The 15,155-nt window shown below is 37.8% G+C and overlaps 1 non-coding gene across 1 annotated transcript; it reads left to right on the top strand.

Moving 5' to 3' along the window:
- Positions 1-1,299: 1,299 nt before the first annotated feature.
- LOC141650632 (small nucleolar RNA R71) lies at positions 1,300-1,406 on the top strand. Its single transcript, XR_012546653.1, has one exon. It is a non-coding gene; the product is annotated as a small nucleolar RNA R71 (small nucleolar RNA).
- The last annotated feature ends 13,749 nt before the right edge of the window (positions 1,407-15,155 follow it).

Raw genomic sequence — 15,155 nt, 5'->3', positions numbered from 1 at the left:
GAGAAGCTTCCCGGATCTTTGAGTTTTGGAGGTGAACTCCCTTGAAGTATTGCGCTACTCACCTTAGTGAAGGCGATAGTCTCAAGCTTCCGGATTGACTTCTTCTTTATGAGGATGTCTTTCATGTATTTTGCATACGCCGGCACGTGATTGATTAATTCCGTGAAAGGAATTGAGACTTTCAAATTCTTCACAATTTCCATAAATTTTTCAAGTTGGTCATCAAATTTGGGCTTGGCTTGATGACTCGGAAAAGGAAGTCTAATCACAATGGGCTCCTTCTCCTTGACCTTGTCTTCATTTTTCCTTGAAATTTCTTCTTTTGATGGTTCCCCATCCTTGGAGTTTTGCACAATTTCATCTTTGTCACTAGCCTCCACAACCTCATCCTCAACTTGCTTCTTCGGTGCTTCATACCTTGTACCACTCCTCAAGTGAATGGCACTAACCGTTTCATGTCTTGGGGGATTACTTTGAGGTGGTAATTGCCCCTTTTGTCTTTGTGAGCTTGAAGATGCTAGTTGAGTCAATTGGGTTTCCAACATTTTGGTGTGAGCTAGGATGTTGTTGATGGTGATTTCGTTTGCTTGACTATCTTTTTGCATTTGAGTGAAAAACTCTTGTTGATTCTTTTGCATTTGGAGGACCGCTTTTTGAACATCAAAACCTTGGTCATTTTGTTGATTGTATGGAGTTTGATTTTGGTAACCTTGGTTTTGGTTGTAAAAGGGTCTTTGATTTTGGTTTCTCATGGGAGGTGGGGTGTATGTTGGTTGAGGGTTTTGAACATTTTGGCTTTTGTATGAGAGATTTGGATGGAATTTGGTGTTTTCATTGTAATAGTTTGAATAAGGGGTACCACTCTTGTATGCTTGGAAAGCATTCACTTGTTCATTTGTTCCCCTACATTCACTTTGGTCATGTCCCAAAGTTCCACAATTCTCCCATATCCCATTTGGGATTGATGAAGATGCCGTCATGGCATTAACATGATGCTTTGGTGATTTTGAGGCTTCTTCAAGTCTAGCCATAGCTTTTTCAAACTTCAAATTGATGGTATCAATGTGAGCACTAAGTTGAGCGCCCAATTGAGTAATGGACGCCACTTCATGCTTTCCTCCTCTAGTAGCCTTACGAGGTCTACTATATTGTGAGTTATGGACCACCATTTCCTCAATTTTGTTCCAAGTTTGATTGTCATCAACTTCGGTGAACATTCCATTTGATCCCATGTTGAGAATGTTCCTTGAATCTTCATAAAGACCGTTCCAAAATTGTTGTACCAAGAAACACTCGCTAAGTCCATGGTGAGGACATGAGCGACAAATTCCCTTGAATCGCTCCCAAGCTTCATACAAAGATTCTTCATCCCTTTGCTTAAAGCCCGTAATTTGAGCTCTTAGCATGTTAGTCTTTTCCGGTGGATAGAACTTTTTGTAGAAAGCTAGAGCCAACTTTTTCCAAGAATCAATTCCGAGAGTAGCCTTATCAAGGCCTTTCAACCGTTGTTTCGCAGTGCCAATTAGAGAAAAAGGAAATAAGACCCATCGAATTTGGTCTTGAATTACACCGGTTTGAGAAATCGCATCACAATAGTCACAAAAAGTCTCCATATGAGAATGAGGGTCTTCACTAGGCATCCCCCCAAATTGCCTTCTTTCGACTAATTGGATAAATGCGGATTTGGCAATAAAATTTCCGGTTAGATGTTGTGGTGTGGGAGTACCATTGGGTAGGTTCTCCTCGGTGGGTACGGAATGTGATGAAAACTTAGGCATTGTGGGTTGATTTTGTGTTGGATTTTGTGTTGGGTTCTCCTCACCTTCTCTTGCAAAAGGGTTGATGAACTCAATAGTATTTGGTTGAATATCTACAACCTCACCAATACCTCTCAAAGTTCTCCTAGCAAGTCTTTGTATTGGTTGTCAAAGTTCTTTCAATTTCGTGATCAAAGGGTAACAAGTCACCTTGTGACCTTCTAGACATGCAAAATATCAAACAACTCGAAAACAATTAGAACAAACCTTGAGGAGTTTTACTTCCCCAAGGCAAAGAAAGACACAACTAATAACAATACAAGAAAATCTAAATCAAGTTAACACTGTCCCCGGCAACGGCGCCATTTTTTTGTCGGAAACTTAATTTTTCGGTTACTTATCGTTAGGAGCACCTAGACCAAAACACAATTTATAACTTCACAAACAACTCTACAATTAGTAAAGAGGCAAGTAAAGGTCGGATCCCAAAGGATGGGAATTGAGATGAGATTTCTATCGTAACTAGTGGTGTCTAAGGGGTGTCACAATTGGGGTTTGATGTAGAAGATCACTAAACTAAAAATCAATGAAAGTAAACAAGCAAGATGAATTAAAAGGGATGTAAACAATTGATAAAAGGCACTAGGGTGTCATGGGGTCATAGGGAATTCATGGGAATTGATCATACAAACATATTCTCAAGTTATAAGCAAGCAATTATTGTTGTGATGGATCGAGTTGGTTTATATCTTACAATCCTAGGAAAGTTTGGGTCCCGGAGCCGAATCGATTAGATTGTACAACACCTACAAGTCGACTTAATCTTCCCTACTCAACAATATGCATGGTCTAATGAGACTCGAGTTAGTTTATGTCTTACAAGTCTCATTGAAAAGATAGGTGATGGGTAAAAAATGCAAGGATTCATAGGCTCACATTTCATCAAACATAACATGTGCATAAGTTGAGATCACAACAAGCAAGCAAATAAACTATGAAAGCATATTAATTTAAGCATGAATCATTCCCCATGTTGGTTTCCCCTAATTACCCATTAACCCTAGCTAAGGAAACTACTCACTCATTATCATGTTGAACATGCTAGCAAGGTTGTCAATCATACCAACAAAGTGAAACATGATGAATAAATGAAAGTGATTAACAATAATTAAAGAGGGATTAAGAGAATTATACCTACTAATGATTCCAATAATAAAGCAAAGAATAAAAGGAGTACTTGAATGCTTGATTGAGAGGTTGTCAATATCACAATAATAACCCAAATAATCTTCAATTACCCAAAGTAAAGGATGAACAAGAGAGAGATTAAGGAAATAAAACTTGTATTAAAACTTGATTAAATGTTGATTACAAGATTAAAGAGAGATTTGATTGATATTAACTACTCTAAACATTGCCAAGAAGAACATGCTCTTCTAATTAGACTAATGGGGTATTTATAGTGCGGATTAGGTGTATGAATTAGGGTTAACTAAGGGCTTAAATGACGATTAAGTCCCTTGTTGAGGAAACGCCGGTCTCTTTTGGAAGACTCCGGTCTCTAGGGAGACTCCGGTCTCTAGAAAAAGATGTGCATCCTTCCTTGAAGCTTGAAGAAGACGAAATGGGGCTGTCTGGGAATCCGGGCGTCTTTAGCACGGAACGGGCGGATTTGGCGGTCTCTGCCCGGGCGTCCAGGTGGTGAAGACGGGCATCTTCTGGAGCTTTTGCCCGGGCGTCTTGGGGGTGAAGACGCACGGATTGTGGGGTGAAGACGGGCGTCTTCTAGACAATCCGCACGGATTGTCAGGCAGTCTTGTTCCTTCTTCTTTTCTTCCTTTTTCTTCATAAAATCCTTGGGGATTTCCTCGGGGATGCAAGGATCTTTTCTCATCATTGCCCATGTACTATAGTATGTACAAAGGCCTTCCAATCTTATCTCTCCTTAATGCTTGGTCATTGAATTCAATCAATTTAGCCTCATTTTGCCATGAAAATGCAAGGTTTGCACTCCTTTCCTACCAAGGGATCAAAACCTCAAAGAATATGCAAAACAAAGAACTAAAGACAATAAATGACCCAAATATGCACTAAAAAGCATGGGAACAAGGCTAATTCGGGGACTAAATATGCTCTAATTATGTTCACATCAGTTAGTTCGTGCCAGAACATGTGAGTAGTAAGTTGAGAGAAGAATTTGATGATTTTAAGATGACATCTGAGATGACGGTAGCTGAGTACTACCGCAAGTTTAATGAGAAGTCCAGATATGCTGAGGACATGGGGCTGAGTGAAGAGAACTTGGCACTGCGATTTGAGAAGGGATTGACCCCCAAGATTATGGAGAAGCTACTGGTGGGAGTTCTTACAGATGTGAAGGAGGCCTATGAGCGAGCAGGGAGGGCTGAGAGGTTGGTTGAGATGACCAAGGAGAGGGGTGCTGAGAAGAGGAAAGCTGAGAGTGAGGGTGGTGGCCAGTCCAGCTACAAGAAGAGTAACCATAATCAGGTGAGAGCATATTCATTGGGCTCGGGGTTTAGTGCTGGGGCTTCATATGAGCGTGACCGTGGTAGTGGTGGTGGTAGTTGGGGTATAACCTGTTATAACTGTGGCGGTGTGGGCCACAAGAGACATGAGTGCACCAGTGCGATGAGTGGGGGTTTCAAGAGGCCATCAAAGGGGAGTTTCTCACAGGGTCCTACACAGAGTTATGCTAGTAGCAGGTCGGTTGGGTCATGGAACAACAGGGGAGGTCAGAGCAACAACGGTGGGGCTAACCGTAATGATGGTAATTCTTATCAGACACTGACTACAAACACCAACAATAACCAGGGGTCGGGTGCTAAACCGACTACCTCAGCTAGTACTGTCCAGGGAGGTGGGCAGAAGACCAGTGGCAAGCTATTTATGATGGAGAAGAAAGCAGCTGAGGATGATGCTCACGTTATCACCGGTACATTTCTTGCTAATGGAGTTTTTACCTTTGTTTTGTATGATTCGGGAGCATCACAGTCGTTTGTATCAACAAGTCATGTTAAACGGTTGGGTTTGAGTGAATATGAGTCTGTAAGAGAGGAAGTTTTTATACCTTTGGGTGAGTCTGTATCTTGTGGGAGGTTGTATAGAGCGGTGTCCATGATAGTTGGGCAAGTTGATCTACCTGTAGACTTGTTAGAGTTCCCTTTAGATGATTTTGAGATGATAGTTGGGATGGATTGGTTGGGAAAGAACAAGGCTAAGATAGATTACCATCAAAAAAGAGTTTCTTTAAGAGGTCCTAAGGGGATTAGTTTGTCTTATCGTGGGTTTGTTGTCAAACCCAAAGTTAAGTTGATTGCAGCAGTGACCTTGAAGTCCTATCTGAGGAAGGGGTGCCCGTTGATCTTGTGCCATGTGAGGGATCATAGAGTGGAGAGTGCGACAGTTGAGCAGATACCAGTGGTGGGAGAGTTCCCAGATGTTTTTCCAGAGGAGATTCCGGGGTTGCCACCGAAGAGGGAGATAGATTTCAGTGTTTAGCTGAAACCGGGGACGGGGCCAATCTCTAAGGCACCATACCGTATGGGTCCTAAGGAATTAGAAGAGCTAAGGAAGCAGTTGGATGATCTCATTGAGAGGGGATACATTAGATGTGACACCCTCATACTCCAAGTGCCTTACCAGGACCACTCAGGTATATAAACGTTACCATCTCGGTTTCCCGAGGCAATGATAATTGAATGACAATAAAGAAACATAATTTAAATAGTAATAAAGTTTAAAGTGATTACATATTCAAATCCCAAACTTGATAAATAATACGATACATGATCTCAAAAACCAAATGTCTCAAAAACAAAAGTATGACAGCGGAAGACTCTAATCAGCTCATGGTGACACATCCCAGCTAGCCCCAATGCCTCTGATCAAACCTGCTCAACAACTGCTCACCATCCCCGAATGGATCACCACAGTTTTACAAAACAAACAAGGGGTCAGTACTAATCACACAACACAATCACAACAAGATAATTATCAAACAGCTCAACTGTCACATCAATCCCAAACTCCACAATCAAACTCTACATCACTGACTACACACTAAAGTGTGTAGTCCTGCCAGAGTACCCATCGCAACAGGTACTCCACACCGCCAGTGGGGGGGGGGGACCGCAGCCGTTCTCACCTAACCCCCGCTCATCTCCATCGAGCGATAAACCCAAGTCCATTAATGTGAACATCCCTTCTATGGCGGGTTCCACAGAAGGCGAATCATGGGCGTGAAGCCACTTTCGCAAAGGACTCCACTCAGCCTGGGACGCACCCCGAAGTTCACAGACAGATACAATCAACAACAATCAAACGACAATATTCAACAACCGTCACAATACCAACATTATACTTTAACAACAATCATAATAAAATCACCAACCACATCATGTGACTAATACTGAGTAGGGAAAACCCTACCTGGAATGCAAACACAAAATCAGATGATCTAGCAGCTGTCTCAAAATCTTTCTTCTACGAACCCTCCTTCTATACACATAATCATACAATCACTACTAATACATCATCAACATAAAAACCCCCAAACCCAAAATTAGGGTTTAAACAACCTCAATCAAATGCTATAAAAACGGTACGTGAACTTACCCTTGACGCAAGGATCACAATGATACAAAGAACAACAAAATCCGACCTCTCTAACTCCGGGATTTGCCAATAATGCGAATGTGGAGAACAACGTAGTTTGCAATCTCTTTTGTGTGTATTAGGTTTATAAAAGTGTTTAGGAAAAATAACGTAGTATTATATATACTAATTCGCATTATTAACAAAACCCGTCAAAATATTACCCGATAACCGACTTACTCGATCGAGTAAGTAACTTACTCGATCGAGTGCCACTTACTCGATCGAGTGCCAAGGCTACTCGATCCAGTACCCTACAGGCAGAACACTGTTTCGTAAATCAAAACATACTTACTCGACAGAGTAAGCCCCACTCGATAGAGTACCCAGAGACTCATAAAACCGTAGTATTACAGTCTTCCCTCCTTAAAAAGAACTTTGTCCCCGAAGTTCAAACCACAAAAAAATAAAGACACACTAACATACCCCCGACACAACAACCAAAAACAAAACTCAACATAAAAACTCTAACACATGCTACCGACCAAACTCAACCCGACTCAAACCACTACTAACTATATCAAAATCAACAAAAAAAGATTTAAAAACTCTTCGCGACCATCTCCTACCCCCCTAAAAGAAACAAGGTTACATCCCCGTAACCATACATACCTGATAAAAAAGAAACGGATAGCGCTCTCTCATGGCCTCGTCCTCCTCCCATGTAGCTTTCTCAACCTCATGATTAGACCAAAGAATCTTAAGCAAGACTGTCTCACCATGTCTAGTCTTCCTAACCTTCCGGTTAAGAATCTGTTTAGGCACCTTAAGATAAGACAAGGACTCATCTAGCTCTATGTTCTCCACCTCTAACACATGTGACGGATCACTCACATACTTCCGCAGCTGAGACACATGAAACACATTATGTACCCTATCCAAAGCAGATGGTAAGTCCAATCGATAAGCAAACTCTCCAACCCGGTCTAAGATCTCATATGGTCCTATGAACTTTTGACTCAGCGTGCCTTTCTTACCAAATATAATGACCCCACGCATAGGAGACACTTTCAAAAAAACCTTGTCCCCAACCTTAAACTCTATATCCCGGCGATGTAGATCTGCATAACTCTTTTGTCTATCCTGAGCCGCTCTCATCCTCTCCCTAATCAGCTTAATCTGCTCAACCATCTCATGTATCATCTCTGGTCCTAAAACCACAGCCTCAGCACTGTCGTCCCAACAAATCAGACTCCTACATCTCCTCCCATATAAGGCCTCAAATGGCGCCATGCCAATACTGGTGTGATAGCTGTTGTTGTAAGAAAACTCAATCAAATATAACCTCTGTGTTGGAATATGTGTCCTCCGACAATAATGCGATCACGACTGTTGATCATGATGATCACATGTTTAAATCTCATTATAAAGAATACAATTGGGAAGTAATATTGTTCTCACAACTCGGTCAACATATATCGGTAATGATTGGTGACTAGAGTTTGACATTACTTGTCGTGCGACGGTGGTGATCGATTGACCCCTAGGTCATACCTATAGGGCAATACTCTTAATTGATTATTTAATTAATCGTATAATGTTACGAGTTAATTAAATTATTTGAAAATTGACGGACGATTTTGGAAGTAAAATTTACGTATCATATTGAAATGTGATTAAATAAGATACGGTCTGAGTAATTGAATCGTATCATTACTCGGATGAAATTATTGTTTAAAGAAACAATTGAAATTGAATGAATTATTATAAATACAATCTGTTGTGATTTATAAGTGGTAAAATATTTTGGTACAAGTAATTATGAAATTACTAAGTCGATTTTTGTATGTGACGTATTTTTATTAATACGTTGATTTTTAATATGTTAAAAATACATAACATATTTATGTGACATGTGACATGTGACATATTGACAATTGACAAAAATAATATGGATTCCATATTATCAAATGGACCGAAATAATAAGAGAGGTTTAAGCTAATTAATTGTTTAATTTAATGGTAAACATAATGATTAAAAAGCAAGAGTAGCCATGCAACCCTATTAACCTTGTGAAGACAAATATGGGCATGCATTGGCTCACCCATTAAGCCCCCTCCACCCGGTTTTTTATGACAAAAACCATCATGGTTTTTCATCTAATTTTTACCTAATATTACACTAAAATGTATTAGTGATTATTCATTCTAACAATCATCCAAAAAGACAATTCTAGAGAGAAAAATAATCCTCTCCTTCTTCTCTCTACAAAACCGAAAATAATTAAGTGTTTATATTATTTTTGGGTCATTTTCTACTAATTAATATTATACTAGTTCTTGTAATATTAATTAAATTAAGAGAAAGCTTTGGGTATTAATCCTAAGGAGAGATCCTATACTTGGATCTTGTTCTTCCATCTTAGGAAAGCTCAAGAACAAAAGAAAAGGAGATTTCTTTTGTGCCCAATATAACCGAAATCATCAATGTAAGAACATGATTTCTCCTCTATTTTTATATTGTTTGCATGCATAAAATCCGTATTTAATTTTATGACAAATTAATTAATACATATATGAGTATGTTAATATGTATAAAGATCTACATTTCCTTCAATCGGTATCAAGAGCCACGGTTGTTTGCATGCAAATCGGTTAAATGTTTTTCCGAGTTATAAGAATAACAAATAAAACTTGTAAAATTTGTGTTATTATGAGATATCACGAAATTAATCCATGCATGTTAATATTTCTAGTCCTAAAATGTTTTAGGATATTTTGGTTAATTTTTCGGATTTTTATTGTTCATAATTTACAATAATGGCATTTAAATGTGATTTTATGAGTAAAAATGTCATTTTTGGTCTAAAATTAGCTATACTTCGAATTTTAAGTTGATTTTTGTATATGTTGTCACATATATTATTTTGAGATAACCTGTAAATTTCCATAATTTTTGGACTTGTTATGCTCGAAAAATGAATTTTTCATTATTAAATTCGGATTTAGGTGAAAAATAGGTTAATATGAGTTAAATTTCGAATCTGGTCATATAAAATTAATATGTTGTCACATGCAATTTTACAAGATGTGTGTAAAATAATTGGCTATAAAGAAGTCTTTTTGCATGATTTATGGATTTTTGAAGAAAAATAGCATAAATAGTGACATTATTAGTGGAAAATTAATAAAACATAATCTATGACTTAGGAAAAACGTCTAATGTTGCATTTTATTATCTTTTTCAGATCTAAAATTGAAAAGTTAGTGAAAATAATTTTTCCATGTTTTTATGATTATTTTATTAAAAATCGATAAACCGCAACATTGTTTGTCCGGGAAAATTTCGAAATTTTTATCCTAAGATTTTGAACATTATGAGTGTCATGGTAATTTTCCAGAATGTTCATGAGTTTAAATTTCAAATTTCAAATTTATTTGAAATTTTGTGATTTATTTGAAGTTTAATAGCTTATTTTTGTAATTTTTGGTCCATTTATGAACAATTTTGTTAATATGGGTTAATTATGGTCAAATTATTAGTGAAGACTAAATTTTGAGTCCTAAGAGGTTAGGGTAATTAACCTATGCATAAATATGAGTTTATGTATTTTTGTGATTATAAAATGTTGAAATCACGCAAATCCGTAAAAACCGAGTAATATACGATATTGGCTATTTAAAGGCGATTTAGCATAAAATTGAGCATGTTCATACATATTATAATGCTGCATTTTTTTTTCCTTTATGATTGTCATAATTTTAATTTATGTAATTTTGAATTATGTAATTCTACTTAGTATGGCCCTAGATTTTAATTGGTATTTCCCGAAATGTATGGGAATATCGATTCGGTTGTAATATTTATTGTGATCTCGAATCACCGTTTTGTAATTTAATAGATTTATTTTATTTTAGTTACAAATGTATAATAGGAAATTATGTAATTTATTATGTAATTTTATTCATTCCGGAGTTCCAAAAGACGGATTTCTTCAAGAATGGCGATACATAAAGACGGTGTTACATCGAGATGCGTGCCACAACCGAAGTTCAAGGGACCAATGGAGTTGGTTTCCGAATATGTAATAGTTAAATAGTTTTTCTATTTTAGGAAAGGCCATACTAGGATTTATTTATTTTATGCTTGCATTTTATTTTATGTCACATGCATCGCTAAATCGCCATAACTAAAACATGCATCCTTATTTTATCGAGTTTATCGACCGTGTCAATTAGAATTATCGTAGTTCACCGCTTTAGTTCACTTAAAAACGTGATAGATAATAAATTGACATGACCTCTCGCTAAAACAATAAATTGAGACATAGCCTTACCAAATAGTAGAAACCATGAAAACCTATTTCGTGAGGGAGTGCACTCGGCCATACCGGGGCACAAACCTTGTTACGTAGGGGAAGTGGGTGATAAATGTCTATCCACCGAATTCATGTTAACAAAGGGTATTTCGGCACACCGTGCCCTAAATTGATATGGGTTTGGATTATGGACACATTTATTCGAAATTTGGGTTGTACTCAACGAAAGTATTCACGACGATTTCCGGATGTGTTTCGGGCTAGAGATGAACATTAATGTAAACATCATCGACCAAGAGTTCTAAAAGTAGAATCGATTAAAAGGTTAATCCACCGAGTTATGTTAATAAAGGGTATTTCGGCACACCGTGCCCTAAGTTAATATGAATTTGGATCTTGGAATCATTTATCTAGTTGGGTAGAGGTCACTAGAAAAATGCATAAAACTTGTTTAAATCATACATTTTTACGAGTATTATTATTAAAACGACAATTGTTTTACTCCTTATATCTTGTTTTGTAGACCACTTCTTTTTCATAACAAATGGCAACACCAACACCAACTCCTAACGCCACACCTCTCGCTACTTCATCTTGGCTCCGATCCTTTATGGATCGATGTAAACTTGAAAAGAATGGGTCAAATTTCTCCGATTGGGATGCCCAACTCAAATTAGCCGCCGAAGGTGACGACAAACTTCGTTACCTTACCGAGGCCTCTCCACCCGAACCCTCCACTAGGTCCACCGCGGCCACTAGGGAAGCATATGAGGCTTACCAAAAGGAGTCCGCCGCAATGAAAAATGTCTTGATATTTGCGATGGAGGCGGACCTCCAAAGGAGAGCCTTTAAAATGGGCAATGCTAGTGAGATTTACTCCAAACTTGTGACCATGTTTTCACAAACTCCGCGGATCGTCCAATATGAGGCGGCCGCGGCATTCTTTGATCTCGACTTCAAAGAGGGCCAAAAGGTTAGCCCTCATGTGCTCAAACTCATGGAGCTTGTCGAGACCTTGAAAATTCAAAAGGTTAAAATCCCCAAAGAACTCATCGTAGATAGGATTCTACACTCCTTGTCCAAAGTCAAGGCATATGTGCAATTCCGGGTGAATTTCAATATAAAAGACAAGGATGTGTCTCTTGAGGAGTTGCACAAGTTACTTGTGCAAGCCGAGAGGGACATGGGGTTAAATGTGAACCCTCCCAAGGATGTGCTTAACATAAGCACAAAGAGTAAGGGGAAGTTCAAGAAGAGTGGAAGGAAGGGTAAAAAGCAAGCTCCCACATTCACCAAAGCTAAGTCTTGTGAAGCTAGCACCTCAAAAGTCAAGAAGGGTCCTCTTGATAAATGCCATTATTGTAATGGCATGGGACATTGGAAAAGAAATTGTTCCAAATACCTTGGTGATATCAAAGCTGGAAAGATCACTCCAGTAGGTAAATGACTAACCTTCTTTTATGTTTCTAAATTCAACTATGGTAATATGATGCAAAGTTGTGATAATGTATCTCCCTTTTTATTGTAAATAGGGCCTCCACCAAGCAAAGACAAGGGAAAGGAAAAGCAAGCATGAGAAACCATGGAGAAGCTATGGATAGCTTTTATGGAGCTTTGCTTTCCATTGTCTCAATTTAAGATTATGTTTTGGATTTTTAGAACTTTAAGTTTCCATGTTTGACATGGAAAGGTAATTTTTGGATAATGGTTTGTAATTTTGGATGATGGTGACTTGGTTTGCAACCCAAGTCACCCGTATTATCATTTATCCTTTTAATGTTCTAAAATTTCATCTTTAAATGCTTGCGCTTTGAAACATAAGATTATTCACTTAAAGTGATCTAATAGACAAATATAATGACGGGTTTCATTATATGTCCACATGCTTAAGGCGTGTGTATGATCATTTATAAAGTGATTTTGAGTCTATGAACTCTCTTAAAGGTATGTCAATCACCAAGTACACATATGAAATCAATAACAATTAGTCAACCTATGAGGTAGTTCTCCTTATACTTCAACATCATTAATTTGTGTCTCATATACTATCTTTGAATGATTTAGTGTACTTATTCTAAAGATAGAGTGGGAGAAAAATGAGGACACAACACACAAGGCAAGATAAAATTGTGTACTTGTGTAAATGAAGATCTACGCAAGAGAGAATGATTTGAATAGATGAGATCTATGGTCTCAAGTTAGTTCTATATGACTAAAGAGACCAAGTGAAGTAATCATAAGAGAATATTCTCAAGATAACTACACGAGGAGACCAAAAGAAAGTTTTGGAAGAAAAATGACTAATGTAAAGTCTTAACAAGTTTTTGACTAAGTTTATGAAATATTTGACCAATAGTTTAAACCTTGAGATTTACTTAAGAGCCTAAATGAATCATAGTTGCAAAGATTGATATACCGATATTTTCAATGGCCAAGTTTTAACCACGCAAATGTCATTACTTAACCTCACTATGAAATGGTTAAACCTCCTTCCAAAAGGGTATTTCGAAGGACGTGTTCTAAATATTATTTATATTTGAATAATGACATTGCTACACATCATTATGACATAAGTGTATTGGAGATTTAAAATCTCTTTACGTAAGGTTGAGATGAGACCACTTCAAAATAGGTATTTTGAAGGGATATGATGGGAACATATATGGTTCTATCTTAATAACTTGACACATGCAATTTATATTTCAATTCTTTAAAAGTTCCGATTGAGAAGTCAATTTCGAAACATGTAGAATTGAGTGGGAGTTTGGTAATTATCATGTGAAGACATGGAATTTAGTGGGAGCAATCATCTTGAAAAGGGTTATAACTCATCACTTATTGAAGAATGACGAGCCAATACCTTCCTTCATAAAGGAAGATGTGAGTTTTCAATTCTGGATGATAATGGACTATGATGAATCCAATTACATCAGGGATGTTGGATTAGTATTAAGAGATACACATCACATCAACATACACATAGGTTATTCATATGAATGAAAATGGAATTACCATTAGCAGTCATGGTCGTTCATAGAACCCACGAACGGTTGATCTCATGATTATTAGTAACTAATGTTTCCGCCATTAGAATAATCATGTACATGTCCAATTATGAATCATATGCATAAGTGCATGATGATTGATTGGTGAGCCATAATAGAAACGTCATGAATTCTCAAGTAGAATCCGATGAGCGATTTCAGTGTTTAACGGAATGTTCCATTGTGTGTTAAGAGGTTGCACATATTGTAGAAAATCCGAGCACATATGAGGATTTATGAGAATCCCAATTCTTTCAAACCCAGAAAGAGAAATGAGAAGTTTTGGAAAGATGCTTGGTTGAATAAGAGATTATTCAAAACTAACCTTTCCAGTTAAGCTAGGACTTGTGAGAAGCGCTAGGCTAATAATCTTGACAAATTGTTACAAGATTCTACAAAACATATACCTAGTGCATTGTGTGTGGATGGAATACTTGATCAGTGCAAGTTATTTCATTCATCACAAATTCGTTCGTTATGTGATAGTCGATAAGAAAGTTCTTTCAAGTTAAAGAACCAAAACCAAGGTCGGGAACCTTGATGTGTACTTGGTAAGATTCATGCTATGAGAGAGAACATGAATGTAAAGGAAATTGCAAGTGTAAGAAGTTTGAACACATGGACACATGGGATGTTAAACTTCTATTGCAATCAATAAGTGTTTACACTGACGATATACATCACAAGGTTGTAATATGATATTGACTACCCGAGTGTGATGTCGACATTTGTCGTTTGAGTTATTATTAACTCACTTTGTACTTTGTTGTATCCAAACGGGTTGTGGAGACAATTGAACCCCGTTAAAGTGAACACGGATTAACATTGTATTTGCCCATAGTTACTTGTATGAGGTGACGTCTCGAAGTGACTAGAGTGTGATGCGATTGATAGCAAGTTCAAGTGCCATAGAGTCATGTGAGATGACTAGTCGATCACGTAGGCAGACTGTTAGGAACATTTTGTCGGGCCTAATGACCGCTTATAGAGTTCTGGCAAATTTATATAGCCTGGTCGTGGCGAGAGCTACTATAGTATTCAAATGAGTCGATTCTTTTGACTAAAGACTGTTCACCTAAGATGGCACAGTTTTCGATTAACTTTGATTTGTGTTACTACGACCTTCGTAAATGGGGTCAAATGGGCATATTTTGGGTTATGATGGTGTGGCTAGTCGAAGGGAATGAGTGCGATAGGAATTGTCCACCCCTAGTCAGGGTTATAACAATATCTCGGGGCCACTCGAGGAGTAATGAATCGAAATGCGTGGCCACGCTCGGAAAGTATCTATGATAGATAAGTCCGGTCAATCGCTTATTCTCCGGATCGAGGAAACCACTCTCGATATGATCACTTGCAAGTACGACCTGAAAGACACCTTGCATTGAGTGGGAGATAGTAATAGGACAAGAGAATTGGTG

This window comes from Silene latifolia, chromosome 3, assembly GCF_048544455.1.
Source record: "Silene latifolia isolate original U9 population chromosome 3, ASM4854445v1, whole genome shotgun sequence".
In the NCBI taxonomy this organism is placed as follows: domain Eukaryota; kingdom Viridiplantae; phylum Streptophyta; class Magnoliopsida; order Caryophyllales; family Caryophyllaceae; genus Silene; species Silene latifolia.
Note: the sequence above shows the minus strand (reverse complement) of the source record. Positions and strands in the feature narration are given on the sequence as shown.